The sequence below is a fragment of the Dreissena polymorpha genome, chromosome 6 (assembly GCF_020536995.1).
Source record: "Dreissena polymorpha isolate Duluth1 chromosome 6, UMN_Dpol_1.0, whole genome shotgun sequence".
Classification (NCBI taxonomy): domain Eukaryota; kingdom Metazoa; phylum Mollusca; class Bivalvia; order Myida; family Dreissenidae; genus Dreissena; species Dreissena polymorpha.
This window is the reverse complement of record NC_068360.1, coordinates 58,227,846-58,243,214: the sequence shown is the minus strand read 5'-3', so window position 1 is coordinate 58,243,214 and position 15,369 is coordinate 58,227,846. Positions and strand designations below refer to the sequence as shown.

The following is a 15,369-nucleotide window of genomic DNA, read 5'->3' as shown; positions in this document are numbered from 1 at the left end:
GTAAATATGTTTCTTGAGAATGCTTGGACCATATGATTATGTGACCTGGTTAAGCACTTACCTTTGAGAAAGTGGAGATGCCTACAAATGTTGATGTCACCAAGCCAAGATCATAAGGCCTTGTAACAGGAAATTTAATTCGGTTTTTAACACTTGGAAGGAAATAATGATTCTTATTGATTGTTAAGGTCAAACAGTCAGAGGTCATTGTCACAAAGGCTAGTAACAGGTAATTCCTTTTCGCTCCATCTCTTGAGTGTTTTGACCTTTGTTCATGCATATTTTTGTAGTGATTAAATGAGTGGATAGTAATCAGCCTAATGAGATTTAGGTCATCAATTTTAAGGTCACAGGAGCTTGAATCATGCATTTGGTTTCCACACAAGATCTAGAGAATTATTAGGATTATATTAATTAGTTTGCTGATTGATCTCTCAGAAGGATGACCCCTAATGATTTTAAAATCAAGTAGTCTAAGGTCAAGGTCACAGGGACAACTTTTCTGAAGATCGGGAGTGGGGAAGCAGTATTGTAACACATGTATACCCTAGTGGGTGGGGTAATGTTTATTTACTGTTTGATATTTAACCTATGTTTCGAATGTTGTCTGCAGTTAAGCTATAGTATTGTATGAGACTCTAATGATAACAGACTTGACAATTTACCTGGATTACCAGCTACGCGATTGTTTGAGTTTAAATCCAGATTTTCGTAAAGTTATTGTACACATGTTCACTTAGTGTTATTTAACCCTAGGTGGCGTTGTAGCTGAGAATGACGTCACTATTACGTACACAATCTGCTGTCAACTGTTTTGATACTGTATCAATTTTTATTGTTTTAAAATACTATTTGCATTTAAAAAAGCAAATATGCAGGTAATTTATGTAGTATTATATATTATATTGTTAATACATATTAAAATGTTATATATTTCATTGAGCAATCCAAAGTTATTGGCGATTCTGTCAGTTTTCTGCTTTTCACGTTATGACATTCTAATACTTAGCAGAATTCTGCGGTAACATAATTTCTGCGAGTATAAAAGGCCGTGAGTTCTGAGTTTGAATCACTCTAACCAGAACGGTTGGGTCGGTAGGTGGTAACGCAAGAATATGATAATAAAAGAAAGACAAAAGCTTTGAAAGTTGATGGTTTGTAATTAACAACCTCATAAGAAAAAGAAATAACATACAAATATAACAAAAAAAAACTTGCAGAATTTTAACAGAAAACTTGCAGAATTTTAACAGAAAACTTGCATAATTTTAACAGAAAACTTGCAGAATTTTAACAGAAAACTTGCAGAATTTTAACATACTTTTCAACTTATAACTCTTACTTTTCTCATGTAATGTTATCATTGGCATAAATGTATTATGTTCATAAATGTGTGATATGATGAAAATAATAAATGATATGTTTGACAAAATTTATAAAAAGTGTTTATGTTTCACTTCTTAACTAAACGAAATTTATCTTGACACGATTCGCTACCGCTTCCGAAGATATTTTACTTTCACAAAAGTCAGAGTCGTGACATATTTTGGTGGCAGCGAAAACTCCATGCTACCAATTTTGTATCATTTCTGCATAATTTAAATGTTCAGATTTAATGGATTTGCATTAGAATAAATGGATAAATTATATTTGGAAAATTATTTATTTTTTTAAAAACCGTTCTCAATTTTTTTTAAACTATGGACAGAGATATGGTGTTAACACGACATAGAGCTCGTGAAGAAAATGATAACATTCACATTAGGAATGAGAGGCAGAATGTTGAACATTTAAATAGTGAAGAATTACAAATTATTAACACAGATGAACAATGTTGTTCTTCTTATAATGGACAGTCAGAGTGTATGACTAGTTCAAAGTTACATATGAGTGCTGGCGACACTCATGATAATAAAGCAATGAGTCAAAGTATTTCAAACATTGAGGCAAAAGTTGCAAGCCTTGAGAATTCTTTATTACATGTAACCCAGGAGTTAACAAATGCTTTAGAAAAGCTAGATTTGCAAAATAACAGGGATAAATCTCTTGACTCGCATAGGCAAGACAGACTTCAAAGTCACCGGTTGGCATTCAGTGAGAGTGATACTGATAGTGTTAGTGTTCCTGACCCAGATAATCTTATGTCCAATTCATCAATGCATGTTAACAGAGGAAACAAACATTATCCGAAATTACCTCCCTTCACAGGTAAAGAATCATGGAATGTTTGGTTTAACATATTAGAGGATGTTGCAAAAAGGCAAAGATGGACACTTGATGAAAAATTAGATGAAATATTACCTAGATTACAGGGAATAGCTGGTGAATTTGTTTATGGTCAATTGAACCGTGACACTAGGTCAGATTACAAATCTTTATGCAAAGAACTCTCAAACAGATTCAGGATAGTTGAAACCTCTAAAACATTTTGGGTACAATTCAGTCACAGAAGTCAAAAATGTGGAGAGACAGCAGAAGAGTATGCTGCTGAATTAAAAATGTTGTATGACAAAGCCCATGTCAATCGTGATAAAGAAACAAGAAAAGAGGATCTTTTAAGAAGATTCCTTGATAGTTTAATTGATGATAAGGCTCGTTTTCATGTAGAATTCATAAAAGAACCAAAAAATATTGATGAAGCTGTTTTTCAAACAGTATGTTTCCAAGAAACAAAACAGAGGAAAATATAATGAAAATATTCGACACTTATTAACTGATTCCGATAACAGTGATATAGAATGTGATGTTGCAAGAATCGCACCAGGTAAAAATAAAACAAGGCTCATTAAGAAAGAGGTTAACAGTGTTCATGAGAACCTATCAAATAAAATAGAAACCAATGACATGGACAATTTGAGAGAAATTGTCAGAGCAGATTAAATGCATTGACTGCCCAACAAAACCAAGTAGAATTTCACAAAAGTTGCAACACCGCACCAAAAGCCCAATTTATGAAGGATAGGTCACATACAAACAGATACATTAAAAGCAGAATGACCAATGACAGGAAATGTTTCTATTGTCATGACCCATCGCATATAAAAAGAAATTGCCCACAATTACAAAACATGCAAAGTCAAATAACTGAACAGTGTAAAATGCCATCAGCATTCCCATCCAAAAGTAATATGCACAAAGGGAGAGAAAATCATGCATACACCAATGGCACACAACTGATGAGTCAAAATCAAAGCAATAAAGGAAGTGAAAATCAATGGCACCATCAAAACAACACCAATAGCTACAGTTATGCTACCACTGGCTCATGTTTAAACTAGATAGGACTGACTTAAATGGCCAAGAGACAGTCCAAAATTTTGAAGGCCAAAGTAATGTTGCTATTCCAGCAAATAATCCTATTGGGCGAGGTTTCCCATTATCAGAAAGTATATATATTGCTGGATGTGTTCTAGGAGTGCACGTTAATTACGTTGTTGATACTGGTGCAGAAAAAACTGTAGTTTCCAAAAATATTTATAATAGAATTGATGATTCATGTAAACCATCTTTACAAAAAAAGGCAAATTACTACATGCAGGTGGGGAACCATTGACAGATTTTGGAAAATGTGATTTAGAATTGCTAATTGATGGATATAAAACAAAATTTGAAGTTATTATTGCAGATATAAAAGATGATGTTTTACTGGGTACGGACATTTTAAAAGGAAGTAATGGCAAACCTGCTGATATTATACTTAGCCAGAACAAAATTTTACTCAATGGCGCAGAAATTACATGTCATCAATACAGTGATAATACTGTACGGAAAGTTAAGTCTGCAGATCATTATGTTATTAATGGCTATACAGAACAAATAATTGATGCATATGTAGACAGATATGAAATGGATGACAATAGAAAGTGTGCTGACATTTTAATTGAGGCATCAGCTAGTTTTAAAGACAATTTCCCTGTTATGATGGCCACAAGTTTAGCAAATATCAATAGTGTCCCAACAGTTAAAGTTAGACTGATAAATCCATTTCCTAATGATGTTTTAATCAATCAAGACACAGTGATTGGTACAGCAGAATTTGAAGCATATGACCCAGTACAATTACTTGAGTCAGAAAATATGCAGGACCTCAATACAAATTCAAAAAGGAGATTACAATTTGTTCAAACACCTGAAAACAAAGTCATAAGAAATGTTTCTCAGGACAACATTAAAATAGCAAATGATGACAGCATAAGTGAGCAAATACCAGAACATTTAAAAACACTGTACACTGACTCAGTTAAAGACAAAAATCAGTCTGATATTAAAAAGATTGCAAATGTTCTTATAGAATACCAGGATGTTTTCTCAAAGGATGAAAATGACATTGGCCTTACCAATTTAACTGAGCACACTATCGACACTGGCAATGCACGGCCAATCAAACAACCTTTTCGGCGTGTTCCAATTGCTTATCAAGAAGAAAAAAAAGGCCATTGATAAACTTCTTGACCAAGGGGTAATAAGACCATCAAATAGCCCTTGGGCTTCACCGCTTTGTTTAGTTACCAAAAAGGATGGCACAATAAGGCCATGCATAGATTATCGTTTGTTAAACAAGGTCACTATAGTAGATGCATTTCCAATACCAAAAGTGGATGAATGTATTGACACAGTAGCAGGATATAAATATTTTTCAACACTAGATCTTACATCAGGTTATTTTCAAGTTCCTTTACATGAACATGACATTCACAAATCAGCATTCACATCAAAGTATGGGTTGTATGAGTTTACCTCTATGCCGTTTGGTATGACCAATAGGGGAGCTACTTTTCAAAGAGTTATGGAACTTGCTTTAAAGGGTCTACAATGGCAAACATGTATCATCTATATTGAAGACTGCATTGTATTTGGAAGCACAGTGGATGACCACATAAGCAGGTTATCTGAGGTTTTAAACATATTTAGACAGGCAAATCTAAAGCTCAAGCCTAAAAAATGTGAGATGTTAAAAGATGAGGTTACATTTCTTGGATACATGGTGTCTGCTAAAGGTGTCAAACCAGATCCATGTAATGTAGCTAAAGTTTTACAATGGAAGGTCCCCGAGAATGTAACAGAGGTTAAACAATTTCTTGGTCTTTGCTCGTATTATCGTAAACGTGTAAAACATTTCAGTACTATTGCAACACCATTGTTTGATATCACTAAGACTGAAATTCAAGTTCTTTGAAATGGACAAATGAATGTCAAATAGCGTTTGACAAATTAAAACATTGTCTTACAAATCCAGATTGCATGACTTTACCAATTAATGATGGAGAATTCATTTTAGATTGTGATGCTTGTATTTTTGGTATAGGTGCTGTATTAAGTCAAATTCAAGGTGGAAAAGAAAAAGTAATCGCATACGCTAGTCGTACATTGAGTAAAGCAGAACGAAACTTTTGTGTGACAGATAAAGAATTACTTGCTATTCGATATTTTGTCGAATACTTTCGTCATTATTAACTTGGTAGAGAATTTAGAGTGAGATCAGATCATAGGGCGTTACGTTGGCTTTTTAGCCTGAAATCGCCTACAGGCAGAATAGCACGTTGGATAGAAATTCTATCAGGATACACATTCCAAGTTGAATACCGGCAAGGTCAAAAACATGGCAATGCTGATGCTTTGTCAAGGTGTCCCAATCCAAAAGATTGTAATTGTCAAGATATTGATACTGAGGAAATGCTTAAATGTGGACCATGTTTCAAGTGTAGAAAAAGAACGTTAGAAATGGATTCAAACATCCATGATATTTCAAATCAAAATGTATGTTCAAACAAAATATACAATGAGCCTTTAAAGGATTGTTCAGTTACTGAATCAAAGGTCAAGGACATACATGTAGTAAATGAGTCTATGTCAAATGTCAAGGTTACAAATACTGGAACAAATATAGAATCAACAAGAAGTGTTGATTGTTTATTGTTATAACTGTTGTACAGCTGTTGTCTGAATGGAATATATTTTTTGTTTGGCCTAATGAAAAGGTCAATGTTTGAGACAACAAGTCTTGTTTTAACAGTACTTATTACAGTGACTGTTTACAGATTGAAATTCAATTCTGTGTATCGTTCAGTGTGTAGATCAATGACTACAAGGTCAAAAACTGGTTCCTAAGATGATTACATTACATGGTCAAACAGTTTTACTATACAAGACATGATAGATTTGCAAATGAAAGATAAAGATATCGGGCCTATATTAAAATGGCTGTCATTGGGTAGCAAACCTAATGGGGATATGTCCAATTTAGAAAGTGTGGTTACACGTCACTATTTGCATTGCTGGGATGCATTGATTATAAAGGATGGTTTGATTTTTAGGCGTTTTCATAAAAAGGATAATTCAGGAATATTTTAACAATTATTAATTCCCAAGATATTACAAGAAGATGTTTTGTATCAGATGCATAACAGTATCTTATATGGTCATCTTGGTCGCAAAAAGACACAAGAAAAGTTGTTACAGAGATACTATTGGTATGGTGTTAGGGAAGATGTTCATTTATGGATTGAACAATGTGACAATTGTGGTGCTAATAAGACACCTTCAATAAATCCAAAAGCTCCTTTAGGAACACTCACAGTAGGCAATGTTTTAGACAGATTATCCACTGATTTTTTAGGTCCACTCCAAGGGGTAATAGGTACATTTTAACAGTGACAGATCATTTTTCGAGGTGGGTGGAGATAATACCTGTACCAGATCAAACAGCTGAGACAACAGCTCGAGTGATACTAAATGAAGTTATTGCAAGATTTGGATGCCCTATTTCTATTCATAGTGATCAAGGAAGCAATTATGAAAGTAAAATTTTCTCAGAATTATGTGAAATGATTGAAATTAAGAAAACGAGAACAAGTAGAAACCCAAAAGGCAATGGTCAAACAGAGAGATATAATAAAACATTAATACGCATGATCAGGGCTAATCTGTCTGATAATCAAACTGACTGGGATTTAAATTTAGGTTGTTTAGCAGCAGCATATAGAGCTACTCCCAATGAAACTACGAAATTGACGCCAAATTTATTAATGATGGGTAGAGAGGTCAGACTACCTGCTGAGATTGCTTTTGGTAGTTTTGCAAACAGTAAAAATGAATTGATCTCCTCTTATGGTGATTATGTCTTGAAACTCAAAAATAAAATGCTAACTTGCCATCAAATTTGTAGAGAACATTTACAAAATGCTGCCAAAAGACATACAGATTTGAACGGGTCAGGAAAAACATTTAATCAGTACAATGCTGATGACATTGTTTGGTATTTAAATGTGAGAAGAAAAGAAGCAGTATGCACTAAGTTGTTAACACCATACTCCGGTCCATATCTCATCCAAAGTAAAATTAGTGACCAAAATTATATTTTACAATTTTCTAAATCTGTGACTGATGTGAAAGTTGTACATCATGACAAATTGAAACCTTACATGGGTACTTGTCCCCCAAAATGGATTTCCAAATTAAAGAAATTCAATGTAGATAAATTCTGCCAGTTTTTCTGCCAGAAACAGAAACTTTTATTTGCATGCTGTTTAAGCTCATTAATAACAATGATTGTTATGGTAAAAAGATTAAGAATAATTGTATTACAATATTATAACATGTATTAAAACAAAATTTTGTGTATTTTCAGAATGTCTTACATTAACAATAGAGGCAGGATATTTGAATGCCAACATTGCCTTCCAAAATATCAAGGCGAAAAATCTAAAGTTTTTGATCATTTTTACAAAAAACACGTCGCTTTGGACAAAGTTCCATTTTATTGTGCACTTTGCAAATGTGTGTGTGCTTCCGAAGTGGATTTATATCGTCATGTTAAAAAATGTAACTTTCCTCACATGAAGCGACTATAAATGCCATGTTGGCTAGTAATGAAAACGTAAATGAAAATGCTTAATTAATCAAAAATGTCAATCCATATGTTCCAACTTCCTTGGACATTGTTCGCTTTACTAAAGAAGATTCGTGTTTGATTTTTAACAGTCTTTAGATATTATGAAATCTGCAATGGAATCGTCAGGCTTAAAAACGAATTCCGTTCACAGTACCCCTACTGTTTACATTCTGCCCGAGATGTTAGGTGAACACGATTTGTCACCTTTTCACTTTCCAGAGTCACCCTTACATTCTTCCAATAAAAGAATTTTGTGTCCTGCAAAATCTCCATGGAGTGTATCTTCCATGTCTTCGTCTTCTTCATCGTCGACGTCAACTTGTGACACTTGCATAAATGATCTCAAATCTGAGATTCTTGAACTGAAATCAGCGGTTCATACGATGGGCTTAGCGCTGGGCCAATTAGTTGATGAACTCCGTGAGTTCAAAGCGGAGAAAAAGGCTGTTGTTCCAGCTGCTGTTGTTTCTCCCATTCAAAATAGAAAGGAGAATGAACCAGCCATTGTTCGAAGGCCAACAATCACTGAAAGGTGTCATTACCAGCCATCTCCTGTGAGTTCACGTGGTCGAGGGTATCATCCTTACCGGCAACAAATGCGGAAGCCACCACTGTTCCCGCCAAAGCAAGTGAATACCCACATTAGATTTTGATACAGCATGTATTTTGCACAGCATGTATTTTGCACTGGTTTCCTGAAAAACATAATAAGCTAACCATAAGTAACTTCTTTGTCATTGTAAAAAAATCATAAATTTATACAATTTTCATTGTAACATGCATATGGAAATAATGTCTTAAATCCGAATATGCAAATGCATCCAAAATTACAAACTTAGTGGTCGGGTACATTTAGAAACAAATTCAAGAAATAACTAGAATCTTGCCATAGAAACAATTAACGCACTTAAACATTAAATACTAATGAATTGTTAACATACCGACTTTTGGTATCTCTCCTTCCATTATATGTAAATAATCTAGAAAAACAAATCGAAATTTGAATAGAAATTCTAACGGCATGGCTGGTAAAGGGAAGTAACTCTTTAAACCATGCAAACTGTGTAAAACTCGGATCAGCAAAGGTCGTAATGCACTAAATAATTCCGACGGTTACAACCTTAATTGTCATTTTTGTTTTTGGCAACCAATAATTCATACTATGAAATGTGAAGTAAACACAGTCATTTTATTTATTAAAAATTTCTGCATTATAAAAAGATTAATGATAATCAAAGAGTTTATTTAACATTTGATGTGTTGTTACTGTTGTTGTTTTTATTGTTAATGTTGATGTTCAAAGGTATATTTAAAAAGAGCACTGGCTCTTTGCATTGTTGTAAAATTGATCTTTAAAAAGATCGATATTTCCTCCAAATGTTTTAATTACTTTTGACATGCTCTGTTGTTTGAGATGATTGTGATAAAGGAGGAAACATACTAGTCTTATCCATGCTCAATTTTGATATGTGTACTTAATTTGTTGTTATAAGTAAAATGTCATGAGCATCACAATGTTTAATATATTTGTTTAAAACCCTTGCTCATAACTTACTTGTTAGCATGTTTGTTCTTATTATTGTCACTTGTGTTTTACAGCACTAGGTGATAAGTATTATTATTATCGGAATGTTATATATGCTGAATATATTATCCATTTGTTAATTTGTATTGTATTAATTGTTCAATGTCGATAGTTAGACATTAAATTAATACATTTTATTTATTGAAAATTGTGATTGTTTAAATGATTCTATGAACTTAATAGTTTTGTGAGGACACAAACAATCTTAAGAGGGAGGTAATGTAACACATGTATACCTTAGTGGGTGGGGTAATGTTTATTTACTGTTTGATATTTAACCTATGTTTCGAATGCTGTCTGCAGTTAAGCTATAGTATTGTATGAGACTCTAATGATAACAGACTTGAAAATTTACCTGGATTACCAGCTACGCGATTGTTTGAGTTTAAATCCAGATTTTTGTAAAGTTATTGTACACATGTTCACTTAGTGTTATTTAACCCTAGGTGGCGTTGTAGCTAGCTGAGAATGACGTCACTATTACGTAAACAATCTGCTGTCAACTGTTTTTATACTGTATCAATTTTTATTGTTTTAAAATACCATTTGCATTTAAAATAGCAAATATGCAGGTAATTTATGTAGTATTATATATTATATTGTTAATACATATTGAAATGTTATATATTTCATTGAACAATCCAAAGTTATTGGTGATTCTGTCAGTCTTTTGCTGTTCACGTTATGACATTCTAATACTTAGCAGAATTCTGTGGTAACATAATTTCTGAGAGTATAAAAGGCCGTGAGTTCTGAGTTTGAATCACTCTAACCAGAACGGTTGGGTCGGTAGGTGGTAACGCAAGAATATGAGAATAAAAGAAAGACAAAAGCTTTGAAAGTTGATGGTTTGTAATTAACAACCTCATAAGGAAAAGAAATAACATACAAATATAACAGAAAAACTTGCAGAATTTTAACAGAAAACTTGCAGAATTTTAACAGAAAACTTGCAGAATTTTAACATAATTATTAACTTATAACTCTAACTACTCTCATGTAATGTTATCATTGACATAAATGTATTATGTTCATAAATGTGTGATATGATGAAAATAATAAATGATATGTTTGACAAAAATTATAAAAAGTGTTTATTTTTCACTTCTTAACTAAAAGAAATTTATCTTGACACGATTCGCTACCGCTTCCGAAGATATTTTACTTTCACAAAAGTCAGAGTCGTGACAGTATACATGTTTTATAGACATCTCTAGTTTTAGATATTGTAAGGCATAAGTGGCACAGAAACACCTCTCAATAACCAAGATATATGCTTATTTTCTACATTTGGAATGAATGTCTGTGTGAATAAAATATTAGTCAACATATAACTTGTTGTTTTTTCCCCTCTGAATGTTCATGCCTGTCTGTATGAGGTCATATGATATTAATAATATTAAAGCTTTATGTTTGTGGAACAAAGAAAAGTTTAGATAGTTTGTCAAACAAGAACTATATAAATGATTATGGACATGTAACTTTTAGTTGTTAAAGTAAACTGTGGGAAAACTATTGTAGATTTGAAAAAGAAGGGCCCCGTGTTCAATCAGATCTTGGGATCAATAGAAAGACACCCACTTATTTCTTCTGACCAGAAAAAGAAAACAGTGTCTCCAAAGTAATCACTTTAAATGAAATGAAATTAGTCTCATCTAAGATGATATACTTAAAAATATTGGTCAAAACAGATGTCTGGTTATTCCACTGTGTGTTTAACATCACAATACAGCATTTATATGTACTACCAAGAAAGAATATGCCTAGACACATAATTAATAATTGTCTTGATATTCCTGTTACAGCTTTATGAAGAATAATCTGGACTCTGAGAACTTTGCAGTGTTAAAAAAAATAAAAAATATAATACATGCAAATATGCAAGAGCGTCTTTGACAAAGGAGGACTTAACAACATGGTTATTACAAATAATATATCTGAGTAAGAGTCATACTTTGATGTCAGATCTTTCTTATGTAAGAGTAGTTTGTATAAACATAGCTGGATGTGATTGCAGGTTGTGTAGGGAACCCCCCTCTCCTAGCTGCATTATACTAATTTATTGAAGGTTGGCTTACTTGCGTCATTTCATTTGACTTAAGCAGTTGTATTATCCACAATAAATATTTATGGACACAGATGGGTACTGATATAGAAGCACTTCAAAAATACCACTGGGCAATAACTTTTGATAACTCATCACTAGGAGATACAAATGTCATTAATACTTAGATGTGCAAACATTGCAGATAATTTTTGGCATGAGCTACCTAATTTTGGTCATGTGCAGACAGGCTTGTGAATAATTGCAACACAAACACTGTTAGCGTCCTGTGTATATTTAAAAAACATGTATATGTGTATGACAAAAAATGCGGTAAGATCGAACTTGTTTAGTTGCAGCAGGGCATATAAACATAAATTTTCAGTTTAAACAGTTGCACACACATGACTGTAAACATTTTCTGATGAATGGCAACGAAGTTATTTTAAGATAGTACAACGACATTTCAATGGTTGAAACAGGAAATGTACACACATAGATAAGTGCAGTATGCAAGCTGTTGATTATATTTTTTGCTGCGTGGGTTTTTCACAAAAATTGACCTAGCATTTCAAATCACGGTTGAAAACATATTAACTTAACTAGCCCACATTCACGTATAGACAAATATGAATACTCAGCGGGTAATTTGTGTTTCAGAATGTCTCTTTATCCCTTTACTTCCAACAGCAGACCCCTTTTGTTTTGCTGATCTAGATGTCCACACTAGTGATGTATTAAGTGTGTATAATTTTTATATAGCCTTGTAGCACAAATTGTGAGTATGCCGTTTCTAAAAAAAAACAAGCATTTATAAAAAAAAATACTGTATTTTACTAAAACTAAACAACACTTTAGTGGAGGACAAGTTTGCCACAGCTGAGAAATCAATAATGGCGTGATACTAATCAAAGATAATGAATATCAACATGCGACTTACAGAAAGTTGGAGTGAAACAAACTAACAGAGGTGTGAACATTTTGACTGGGACGGAGGAAACACTTAAATCCATCAGAAAATATGACCCTCGCAAATTTGAGCCATACAAAAGAAATCTATTAGAGAAATAGCAACAAAAAATTGGTCCTTCAAGCAGAAATAAAGCAAACCAGATATTTTAACCAAGCGAGTTCAAGCCAACAAAAGTCCACTGTTGCTCTTAAGATTTTAATATCTGTGAAATGATTATCCTCATCAATATGTCCCTGATTCTAGTGCCTACTATTAAGTTTCTTGTTGCGGGACCATTATGTTACCATCTCTGATCTTTTATGGGTCATGATTTTCCTGGATTATCCAAGCCTATTATGTTGGCTGTCCTTTCAGTCTAAGGATCACTCTTTAAGGTCTTTTGAAGTTCCACAATACTGCCCATGTCTCAAATTGTCAATGTTGAAGGGATCTGCTGAAGGTTAACCATGATCCTAAAAATGTTTTAATTGGTGTTGACTATATAGCCGCTATACTTGTTCCATGTATTTAAGGAATATTTCAAGAAAGAGGATTCAACATTTCATTTATCATGCCCATACATTCTCAATGAATGTTTACTCATTTCCAGATTTATTTTAATTATGAATCAGAGTGATGTTATTTGACTAGGAAGTATTTGATAGCAAAACCACTTCCTATTTGAATAATGCAACTATTTGGCAATGATTCTGTGGTTTTATATGAGCTTATTTTGTAAACCACCACTTAAACTTCCTGCTAGCAACCAATCCATTAAAAGTTAGTTTTCAAGTTTTTAATAATTATGTTTATTGTTCAATGACAAACTGAGTTAAAAATGTGAATACATTAAATTATTATGAACTTTTCAACAAATCTAAACCACATATCTTAACATTATTTAACTTACTATAATAACATTGTTATAAACACTTTGTGTATACATACTAAACGACCATAAAAATGATTATTTTATTGTGTTTCCAATTGTTTATTCCTGATTCATTGTAATTTGATGGTCAGACAATAGAATGGTTAATCAAACAGAAGTTATCACAACCATTGAAAAAAAAACTAAAACAAGAGAATAACATCAAATTATGCTTCAAAAATCAATAGTAAACCATGACACAAAACACATCAACCATAAACAACCAATAACTAAAAAAACGTAGTCTAACCATGAACTAATGCAAAAAAACTTAACTATAGTCAACCATGAACTAATGAACCATGAACTGATGCCAAAAATTTGAACCCATATACAATCATAATTAATGTGAAAAACTTAAACCACTAAGGTATCAATAACCAACCATAAGCTGATTATGCATGCATGCAAACAACTGGAAACATTGACAAACATAAACTGATGCAAAAAACTTGAACCATAGACAACCATGAACTCATACCAAAACTTAATCCATAGACATCCATGAACTCCTGCAAGAAACTTGAACCATAAACAACCATGAAATCATACCAAAACTTGAACCATAGACAACCATGAACTCATGCAAGAAACTTGAACCATAGACAACCATGGAGTCAGCCAAAACTTGAACCATAGACAACCATGAACTCATGCAAGAAACTTAAACCATAGACAACCAAGAACTCATACCAAAACTTGAACCATAAACAATCATGAACTCATGCAAGAAACTTGAACCATAGACAACCATGAACTCATGCTCAAACTTGAACCATAGACAACCATGAACACATGCCAAAACTTGAACCATAGACAACCATTAACCCATGCAAAAAACATAAACAAACTGCTGCAAAAACCTGACCAATGTAAATAGAAAAGGATAGAAAATCATCAACTGATGTAACAAAATGCACAGACAACATAAACATTAAAACAAAAGATAACAATTTACTTGAGAAAAAAACACTAGAACAAAATAACAAAGACATAACAAAACACAAAAAAGAAAACGATAACTATCAGCTTATGCAAAATGCTATACAAAAAAAAATACAGCAATTAAGACTAGTTTTTATTTGAACATATCATCTTGATCAATTGAACACGGTCAAATCATAAAACCTATGTCTTATACAGTTTGATTGAATCAAAGAGTGAAGTTAACATTTATTCAAAAAAATAAGTTAACACTAGATTTAACTCGAACAAAACGCAACAAAACGCTGTATCAGAATAACACAACGTTCAGCCTTTAACAGACAACACGTAGCTATCGCTTGCAAGTGGCTGCCGGGCAACGAAGTATTGATTGCATCATTGCATGGTGGAAAAACCAGGAGCTATAAATATCAGGTTGTCATGGTCTGATCTGAAACAGAAACCGCTGACTTCTAAGTATGATGTGCGTGTTTATGCTACCGCACAGACCTGAATAGTATCAAATGACATAGCATTTAAATTAATAAAGCATATTCACGATATCATTATAGGTGTTTATTATTCAACCGTAGGTATAGACAAACAAGTACTATTTATATAGTCTCACGATTAACCATTTATATTTATTACAAATCTGTAGAAATCTATCTACTGAAGATTAAGAAATACATGATCATATATGAGATGTTCAATTTATCTGACCCTCTTTGAATGTGTCAAGGTGTTAAGTGCCAGAGCGTCATTTTCATTTGACAGTCCATATAAACCGACAAATACAATATGGCTCATGGCTCAATAATAAATATATTAAAAACATATATTCTAGTGTTTCAGCTTTCTTTTGCGGCATTTTCGATTATTCAACAGTGTGCACATCTTTACTTCATACTTGCCAGTTCGCTGCGTAAGAAAATAAAATAAAATGACGATTTATGACCTTGATATACCTACGGGTATTATAAACGAGGACATAGCTGCAACCCGGAAGATAAAATCCTTCACGTTCCCTGTAACTTGCAGA

General features: G+C 33.0%; 1 long non-coding RNA gene across 1 annotated transcript; it reads left to right on the top strand.

The window, feature by feature from the left end:
• Positions 1–987: 987 nt before the first annotated feature.
• LOC127835218 (uncharacterized) lies at positions 988–10,803 on the top strand. The gene is made up of 2 exons (XR_008028416.1): positions 988–1,099; positions 10,270–10,803. It is a non-coding gene; the product is annotated as an uncharacterized LOC127835218 (long non-coding RNA).
• Positions 10,804–15,369: the final 4,566 nt, after the last annotated feature.